At 33.5% G+C, this 9,285-nt stretch overlaps 1 pseudogene; it reads left to right on the top strand.

Annotated features, from left to right (window-relative positions):
* The window catches only part of LOC107548766 (C-type mannose receptor 2-like), a 6,010-nt pseudogene extending 3,130 nt beyond the window's left edge, over window positions 1–2,880 (top strand).
* The last annotated feature ends 6,405 nt before the right edge of the window (window positions 2,881–9,285 follow it).

Below are 9,285 nucleotides of genomic sequence, written 5' to 3'. Positions count from 1 at the left end.
ATATATATATATATATATATATGAAGAGTTTGGTTCCAAAACGCGATAAACACCATTAAAAAAAATCAGTATTGTATCTGGTCGGTATTGTAAAGTCTATTTTTAATTTGACGCAAAATGCGATATCCGCTGAGTTGTTCTGTCATGTTTTCCTCATCTACTTTGTACTTTGATCAACAAACAAATTTAGGACTGCGCATCTCGTCAATAAAGCCGGTTCTGTGATTAGTAGTAAATCTCCATCACGTACTTTCAGATGGAGCGGCATTTAATACACAGAGCCGTAGGTCACTGCAATATCGCGTTCATAATCGCAGATGAGTCGCATTCGATTATGAACATGATATTGTGTAGCTTGTCAGGGTAAGTGTTTTTATTTATGCCCTTAATGTTTTTGTTAATACAGCATATAGCACTAGTGAATGAATGTAATCATTCATAGCACTATGAGTGTAACATGGCAAAGATGAATGCACTTTTGGAAGTTGAATGTAAGGGATATGTCATTTTGGAATTTCTGTGATTTAATGTGATATTGTTGTTCATGTATGTTCATGATGAAATTTTATTTTATTGTTGTAATACATTTTTAGCATTAACAAGATGACCCGTTGAATTAATTTTCGGAGCGATGACTGATTGAATGTATTTTTAGTCCAGTGCCTGCATATAAGATTAGTATTGTCCAAGTTCAGAGTTTGTCATATGTGAATCAACTTACTATGTTGTGTATTTTCAACAGTTTCAATATGAAAAATTACTTTTACATTGATTCAATGGATTTATTGCATTTTGGAAAAAAATTATAAAATTTTATAATAAATCTTTCACAATCAAAATCTGGATTTGAATTTTTAATGTTATTATAACCTAAAGATGCTATGTGAAAGTTTGAAACAAAAAATTGTGGTTTTCATCTTGCCACTTTCTTGGTAAAGAAAACACATTTTTACTCAAATTAATCAAAATGGATATATTGCGTTTTGGAACCAAACTCTTCATATATATATATGAAGAAAAAACATGTAACGTGTTTGTATTCCAATTGTTTTGTTTACAAACTGTTCATCCATTACTCCCAGATCAGAAATCTTTAAGATGCAAGATTAGCACATACATTTACATTCTTATCTTTCCATTTTTTTCTGCCCAATCACAGCATTAGCATCATCCCGTCAGTATCACTTTGTGAATGAGTCTAAGACCTGGACTGAAGCTCAGAGATACTGCAGACAGAATTACACTGATCTGGCCACCATTGATAACATGGAGGAAATGAACAGACTTATTAACACAGTTAATGGGACTTACAATGATTCAGCCTGGATTGGACTGTATGACGATGTGAATAGCTGGAGATGGTCACTGGAAGACAATGATTTCTATCAGGAAGAAGAGAGGGATTTCAGGAACTGGTATCATGAACCGGACAACGGTTGGGGGAGTAATCTGTGTGTATACATGAATTATTATGGACACTGGTTTGATGTACCCTGTGACACGAATTTGAATGCATTTGTTTGCTATGATGGTAAGACATTTTAATTTAAATTCTAAACCTTGTTTTTATCAATCCCTCCCATCATTGACTATTATATCAGATTTGTTTGATTTGATGCTAAGACATCAGCTACATAAAACTCTCCTTTTTATATGTAATGTGTCCAAGCTTTTAAAATTCTTCAAAGCAAAAACTTACAGTCCTGACAGTGTTTGGACAATGTAAGAGACAATTGAAATGTGAGATGTCCATGCTTATGCTGTGTACACATGTAAGGAATTTTTTTGACTATATCATTGGTAGGATTTTTGCACCATAATAGGAGGAAACAAAGTCTATGACCTAGAATTCATCGGATACTGTTCTCTACTGAGCAGAAGCTGATGCTACACTGGTTCATATTACAAGTTATTTATGTTGTTTCTTAGGTAAAGAAAACTCCTCTCAGAAGTATGTTTGGATATATGAGCATAGGACCTGGACTGGAGCTCAGAGCTACTGCAGAGAGAAATACACAGACCTGGCCAGTGTGAGGAATGAGACAGAACATCAAAAGATACTGAATGTCACATATGGAAATAACCATTATAATAATTATACATATGTATTTTATAATGTATGGATTGGTCTGCACAGAAACAGACTGTGGTCAGATCAGAGCAACTCTTTCTTCACATATTGGCTTCCATGGACTCAAGTTGCTGCACAACCAGATAATGGTGCAAATGTCCCAGGACAGCGGGGATCTCAACACTGCACAGCTGTGTCTTTACAATACTTTGGCCAGTGGACAGATGAGAGCTGCTTTGCCAGTTTGCCTTTCTTCTGTTACAGTGGTGAGCTAATATACCTTCTGTAATGAAATAAATAAATATAATGTTACACACAAAGCAAGCAAAGAGTAAAATATATAATACAGTATATTTAATTTTAATTTAATTTAATATGGTCAATAACTTTTATGCTCTGTCTTCTGTTCACTTTCTGGTGGACATGATGATCATCAAACTGACCCACTATTTCAGATAAGTATGGTAGGTTTGTATAGATATCGTGATATTTTCTGTTGTGTTAATTATAATTCCAAAATTCCAAGTACTGACCAGTTTTTTGTTTTTTTTACTGATCAGTGATGGGACTGAGAGTGAAACTTACAAGTGTAGAATATTTATCACAGTCTCAGATTGAAGAGCTGGTGATTATACAGGTAAGGAAAATGTCATAATTTGAAACAATCATAAAAGTAAATAATGAATATCACTCAGAAATATCTCACAAACAGAAAAATCATGTTTCAGCTCCAGGAAGAATTTATGAGACAAGGACTTCCCAGCAACTTCACCATGCATTTGAGAAACTATCGTAAAACCAGTCCATAAGAAATGATGACAGCATTCCTGCAAACAAGGAAAATTGTTTTCATGTTTTATCAAACTATCACAGTACAGTTTTGCAATACTATAATAAATCTGATCTTCTGATCTGAATCTGATCATAAGTTATAGATTTTTAAGAAATATATACAGATTTAGAATAAAAACACTTCAAATTTCTTCTTTTTTTGTGCTGTAATTGTTTAGAACTATGCCATAATGTGCTTTAATTTTTTTTTTTTAAGTTTTGCAATGATTTGTTGCACAAAATCAAATAAACAATGTTTAAAACTATTAAATTATTGTATGTTTGTTTAAGACACATGTGTCTTGTCTGCATGTTTAAAAACAGCAATGAATACATTTCCCCTTAATTGGCTGTATACATTTTCCCTTCATTAAATTTACATTTAAATTAGTTTAATTTAAACTAAGAAAAAAAGTTTAAATAGCCATTTATCTTTTTTTAAGTATGTTACACTCTTAAAAATAAAGGTGGATTATTTTTTTCTTTTCTTTTATGTAAAGCACTTTGAATTACCATTGTGTATGAAATGTGCTATATAAATACACTTGCCTTGCCTTGCCTACAGGAATATATATCCAACATAATCATTATTTATATTGGAAATGTGAGCAGTGCCAAAGCTGAACAACTACAACACACACGTACACACTGGCAAACACATTCTTTAAAAATCTTTTGAATCTCTTCGATCCATTGTTTTCAATCAGTCAGGATAATACACTTAAAAAACAGTCTTCATTTTTTGTGATCACCAGCTGTGATGATTGAACAAAGAAAAAACGGTACAACAATATCGGTTTCCCCTTTTCCTCATCCTTTAGCCTCCGATCAGGCCTTTCTTTGTGCTATTGATCAACTTATTAAGTGTCAAATCAAATGCACTTTATCATGGCTGCCTGCTTGTTTTTCAGGCGTCATCTTGAGCAATGGAGGCACAATGCTGCCTGTATTTTACTTCAGCTGATTAATTTGACCCGCACTGCTTTTCTTTGCCACTTATCTGGTGACTGATTGAATTATTGTGGATGGGTGAGATTTTCAAGAAGACTTTCAAGCTATGATGACATGCATTCATACTCTGAATTTGCAGTTTGAAAACTGAGCATCTGAGGAAAAAAAGGAAACAAGGAAACAAAAATGAAACAAATACACTGACAGAAAGACGTACAGATAGCCTAGATAGATAGACAGATTTGGAGATACACCCACACACTCTCACGCAGATTATATATCACATATATCACATCTGTTGCCATCAGTAAGGTATAATGAAGTACATGATGAGATGAAATACAGAAGAGAAACACGACAAGCCATTTGGTGACATTATTTAGACTGACAAAGAGTATTTGCACAACAGATGGGGCGACCCAAAGCAATGTCAAAACCTGACTGTGTCAGATGAAAAATTAAAAATGACAGACTCCAATATGTTGCACAGAAGGATGGCAACAAATACAAGGTTTTGAGAGAATATGACAGAGGCTCTGTAAAGGAACCATGGTGCCTCTGTGACAGCGTCTTAAAACTCAATACCACAACACAAAGACCAGGAGAAGCGTTGCATTGTTAAACCTCTAATCACATGGTAAAGGAGCCTTTTGTGCTGGTGAGATTAATAAAGCGCTGTCGAATTCAATTGTGGGGCAATATTTTTCTCAAATCTCAGAGGGCAAATCATACAATAATGTGGAAAAAACAAGCTATTTATAGAAACTGAAATAGTTTACACTAGTTTGAACCACATATGCATACAGTTCACATAAAAACAAAAAGTCTGCCGATGTAGAAAGTTGGCAGTCTGAGAACTTTAATAACATGCTGTGTATAATGTGGGCCAAATATAACAACATTGACAGTACTGACTGTTTTTTTGTGCTTTTGCAATGCCCTTCTGAAATACAAATGCATTTGGTCAATTCAATGGTTAATTATGTACCAATAATACTATAAAACATAAATAAATTGTACAAATATAAAAAAAAATAAAGGATATAAAAAATATTTTAGGGCAGGATTGGTTCAATTAGAACAAACTCTGTAGTGATTGCTCCTTTAGTGCGGTTTATTTTAATAAGTATGAACACTGCCATCCCAACCTTGGTGCACACCAAATAGATTAACCAAGACACACCTTTTTAGAGAGACTCTGTCTGCTTTCAAGTGAACTCTTGTGCGGTTTGACTGATATATGAAAGCAGAACAAATCAAAGACATCTAAATGAACCAAAAACAAGACATGGTCACACTTTTAGAATGCTGCTCTGTTTTTAGCACATAAAATGTGCTACACAAAGTGTCTACCCAAACATTAAATATGTACACTTTACATATGACTAGACTAAACTTCATTCTGTTTAAAGATTCTCTTTACGATTTCTTTGAAACCCCTGACTCATCTCAAATCAAAAGTTATAAATGGAGGCCGCTGTCTGGCTGTATTACTTCTGCTTTGCAGTCTCTGAGGTCCTCATTCCCTTTCTCAGACCCCCACTGATTGAATTTGATTTTGAAATATGTTAAGAACTAATGGAAACAAATGGGAAGGTAGGCGGCTCTGTGAATAATGATATTCATTTCCATAGGTTTTTGCTATGGCTGAATGCCAGCAGGAGCGAGCAGAATGACTTTTATGTTATTAAAGTAACTAGGTGGATGAGAAAGGGCCAAATGGCCCTCATTACTGCACATGTCTCAGGCTTCATCTACTTTACTTATGAAGTTACTCTTGGTCGATCAACTTAACACAACACAGCGTGACTAGTGCCACAAGAAAGTGCATTCGGGGGGGTGATCTGTCTGAAACGCAACTACTCTGCTACAGCATATTGAATCAAATACTAACAATTTCTTAGATCTTTCTGTACCCTGGGAGTCATAACGGATTCACTTTTTTTATATATATATATATATATATATATATATATATAAATGTACATACTGTACACACACACACACACACACACACACAAAGATAAATCAGATGACCCAAACTTGTCTAAATTGCATCTTGATCAGTTTAATATACCAATTAAAAGAAGAGATTGGCATATTCAGTCCATGCATATACCATCCATGCAAGCAGAAGGAAGTTGCAATATTGCAGAAGTCTCTTAAAAGTGCATATACCAACCATTAAACCTGAAATTTGATTTTCTACATCATTGGTCATGGATAATAAACAACTTATGGACACTTTATTAGGTATTTCCCTTACATATCAAAACCAAACAATACGTTTTCAGGTGTTTTCTGGGGAATCACTGGCTGTGCAAAGTCTGATGTTGACAAATGCACCTGCAAGACAGGCCTACATATAATATGACTCATTTAACATGAAACCTCAAGTACGAAGTTTTACATATTTTTCCAGTGAAAATGAAAAGGTGGTAATTTATAGGTCTCCTGGGTTTTATATAAACCAAATGTTGTTGGGGAATGTATGAATGTATAGTGGCTGTCCATTTAAATAAATTGATCATGTTTTCCTTATATATGTAAACAGCACCATATGAGAATCAATAGTAAATAAATGTGTGTTAAACATTTTTGTAAAGTCCTTAAGATGAAATTAAGTTTGTAATGTTATTCGACTGGATATAATGACTAATACCAGTTCACTGGAAATGCTTTAGAAGCCTATTTGGATTTATATTTTTTACACAATCTCTAAATGAACTTTAAGTAATCAATGCACACTTTTTTAGGAGTGATTGGCTTTTTCTTTCTGACCTTTAGTAGAGCTTTAATAGAGATTCCACACCAGCAGGAAGAAATTACAGGTAAACAAACTCACCCAGCTGGAGAGGTCTCATAAAACACGCAACAGGATCCACCCAGAAGTCAAACTGAGGGACCATTTATGGCATTTCAATCCTTATGGAGGGTCATTTCAGTTTAATCACTCGCCGTCTGGTCCGATGGTATGAAATTTACTATGTGAGGGTTATGAAACTAATAAATATATAAAATATAAATAATATAAAATAATATATAAAAAACATTAAAACATGTCAAATACCTTCCCATTTCTGTTTCACCAGCTAATGTGCTTCATGGTCGTTCTTTTCAGTGCTCCAAAAAAGCAGTAGAAGATCGTGATGGCTTTTAAGTTACTGTATTTGTTATGCTTATACTATAATTTACTATGGATTTTTTAAAAATTAGAAAAAAAAGTAAAACAGAAGCATTTTAACTGTCCACAGACATTTGGACCCCCCTGTATGGGAATAGATTATTTCTTATGAGAAGTAAAGACATTGCGCTATCACAAAATGATATATGGCCCAATCTGGTCCAATGGTGGCAGTGTGGTCAGTATGTGGAGATGGATTCATTCATTACTCCACAGCTCTAACAGGCTGATGGAGACTGGCAGCAGCAGACAATGACACAAAGCCTGGAGGGCAGCACGGTAACTGTGCATAGTGTGAGACAGGAGAACCACACATTCTGAGCATACATTTGTTCAGAAGGTGGGGAGGAAAAGAAGTAAGGATTAGAAAACAGAGATATGGTAACGCCTAAGGAATGGAAAGGAGCAAAAAGGAAATGGCTAGAGTAGAAGACAGCAGAAAGGGGGAAATCAAGTTTAACAAATATTATTTCAGGACAAAAATGGGGTAAAAGCCTCTGAAGGAATAGTTCAGACGAAAATTTGCTGAAAATGTACTCACCCTCAGGCCATCCAAGATGTAGATGAGTTTGTTTCTTCATCGAGTGACAGTTCAGTGAAGTTAAAAATGTCTTGATAGATTTCTTAGAGTTTCTTATAAACACGCAGCTTTTCACTTCACTAGACGTTACTTTATGGACTGGAGTCATGTGGATTACTTGAAATAGAATTTTCAACATTTCTCACTAGGTCTGCACAATTAATCAAATTTCTAATCGCGATTAGAAATATGGATGCCACAATTACATAATCGTTCAAAGCAGCTATTAATCGTTCAAAGTCCACTTATGTTATTCAGTGTGCTTAAGACATGCTTTTTTCTTTCTACATGTTATCTTAAGGATTTTTCCATTGTTTTAATTTTAGTTTTAGTATAACATTATAATACCATTATAATACCATGCATATTTTTACTTTTTTATTTAAAGAAGAAACCAATCCAATGTATAGTTGACATAAAAAAGCAATAAAAGTTTTTTTTTCCAGTTAGTGTTTTCAGCTTGTTTATTTTTTTATATAAAAATATGGAATTGCTTCAAACAATGGTATTAACATCGTTCAATGTATCATAATTGATATTTACAATTTCAAGGGAATGATATACAAATATGATTTTTGTCATAATTGTGCAGCCCTATTTCTCATTTTCATTTAGTTGAACTTGATGTTTGAACGTGTTTATTCATTTTAACTTGTGTACTAAAATAACTAAAATAAAATGAACAAAAACTATATATTATACTCTATAGATTAAACATTTAAACCTTAAATAAAATAATTCATACAAATGACAGAACACAACTGAACTAAAACTGAAAATAAAATTAAAATAAAAACTAAACTGTAAAAAACGAATTCAAAATTTTAATAAAAATTATAATAGTATCTCGATGAGGCTAAAATAGCATTGATTCACACCCCTAGATTTATTGAAACAAGCCTTACTTATAACCCTAACTTGCTCATTTACTAATAAATTTGCAATTAATTTAGTTTTTTTAATTAGTAATTTAGTTTTTAGTGACTCGACTACTTTAGGGTACTTTTACACGATAGTGCTTCTGGTGCATTTCATGTGAAAGTACTCTTCTCAATATGCGTTTGTGTGTGTGTGCATGTTTATGTGGTTTATGAGGACACAAATTTGTATAATGACATGGGTATGACACAGGTATTACAATATGAAGGTGGTTTAAGAGGACACTTCCTGTGTCCCCGTAATTCAAAAGGCTTAAAAAAACATACTAAATTGTGTTTTTTTATTATTTTTTTATCTAAAAATGCTGAAAGGTTTCTGTGAGGGGGTAGGTTTAGGTGTAGGGTTGGTGTAACTAAGTTAAGCTTAGTGCACAGAACTCAAACAAAACAGTTCTCTTAACAAGTCTGCTTTGTTCACATTACTAGAAAAATGTGTGGAAACTGATTGCCTTAAATTTCTCAAGTAAGCTGTACTCAAAACTTAAAGTTGTTAATACAAAGACAGAAAACAGATTGTTAGCACAACAATAGGGCATTTATTTGTTTAATAAAACAAATGTTACTTCAAGTCATTACTTTTTAGGCATGCTATCAAATCAACAATTTAACACTGTAAGAAAAATTGCACATACTGCACGCAGGAAATAAATAGAAAAACCCCCCCATCAACATCCCATTTATGACACCTTGTAAATCTAGATTTACCATTTTCTAGAATTACCTTTATCTA

The sequence above is a fragment of the Sinocyclocheilus grahami genome, unplaced genomic scaffold (assembly GCF_001515645.1).
Source record: "Sinocyclocheilus grahami isolate Dianchi unplaced genomic scaffold, SAMN03320097.WGS_v1.1 scaffold355.1, whole genome shotgun sequence".
Taxonomy (NCBI): domain Eukaryota; kingdom Metazoa; phylum Chordata; class Actinopteri; order Cypriniformes; family Cyprinidae; genus Sinocyclocheilus; species Sinocyclocheilus grahami.
The sequence above is the reverse complement of the archived record's forward strand: the minus strand, read 5'-3'. Positions and strand labels throughout refer to the sequence as shown.